The sequence below is a fragment of the Gavialis gangeticus genome, unplaced genomic scaffold (assembly GCF_001723915.1).
Source record: "Gavialis gangeticus isolate Ggan-Ray unplaced genomic scaffold, GavGan_comp1, whole genome shotgun sequence".
NCBI classification, from domain to species: Eukaryota; Metazoa; Chordata; order Crocodylia; family Gavialidae; genus Gavialis; species Gavialis gangeticus.
In genome coordinates this window covers 116,405,912-116,407,095 of record NW_017729022.1, presented here as the reverse complement: position 1 = coordinate 116,407,095, position 1,184 = coordinate 116,405,912, and positions in this window count along the sequence as shown.

The window sequence follows — 1,184 nt, the reverse complement described above, 5'->3', positions numbered from 1 at the left end:
TTTTTTTTTTTTTTTTTTTTTTAACAAAAGCTCATTATGCCAAAGGATTGGAGGATAGCAAATTTCACGGGTGTCAAAAAAAGACATTGGAAATTAACTGGAGAACTGCAGAAAGAACACCTTATATCTATACATATAAACTGATTTAAATGATAATCAGAATAATAAAATTCCAGGATAATCGTATTTTATCATATGATAAAATCATAATGAGCATGGCTTCAGCAAAGGAAAATAGTGCCTCACCACTATTAGAATTCTTAGACTTTGCCAGTAAAATAATAAATTAAGAAAATAATAAAGGAGTCCAGTGGAGAGAATAACCTGACTGGTAAAAAAGCAAAACCATTCAAGAGGGAAGAAGGTCATTAGCTTCTGTGAAATCCAGAGAAATTAACAAAGATAGCTGGTAAATTCTATGTAATGACAGAAGGCAGGGCAGAGCTGCACCTTGTAGGCTAATTAAATCAGAGAGGCATGACAAACTTTTGTTAAGTAGCAGGCTTGTTTCTCCAGCTGCTGTGCTGTAATTTTAAAGTTTTTACCATTTGAAATGGTGATGCACAATCCTTTCTCTTGTTCTTCTCTCATTTTTCAGCTACTGCTGATATTACTTCTTTGGTCCTATTTGGCAGCTTTCCTCCATTCCTTTAAGCAAACTCTTTCTATTTACATAGAGAGTTATACATAAGCCATTGTTCTATCTTAGGGGTGCTCTTGTGGAGCCATGTCATCTGGCCCACCAGACTCCCCACAGGTCTGAAAATTTGGCAGTGGAAGAGTGGTGGCAGCGTTAACTGCTACTTCCAAGCTGCCAAATTTCTGGACCCACAGGTAGCCTTGGGGGCTGGATGGCACAGGCCTGCTCACTAGATTAGGTACACAGGGTAGGCTAAAGTGGGAATCTGGCAGATGAAACAACCTGGAAGTGCCAGACCCAGTTTGGGTAGCACAAGTCCCGATCTGGGTAGTGCAGGGTCAGATCTGTGGGCAGGGGGGTAGATCTGAGCAGCTACCCCACAAATCCAGCCCATAGAACTCATCTGTCTTACAGGGCCAAAAGGTTGAGTACCACTATTCTAGCTAATACCTAGCTCAAGCTGTGCTTGTTTTTTCCCCCACACCTAAGAAAGGGTACCTTGTGCTTTAAACCTTGTCTAAAATCTCTTCCAATCATCCAGTAA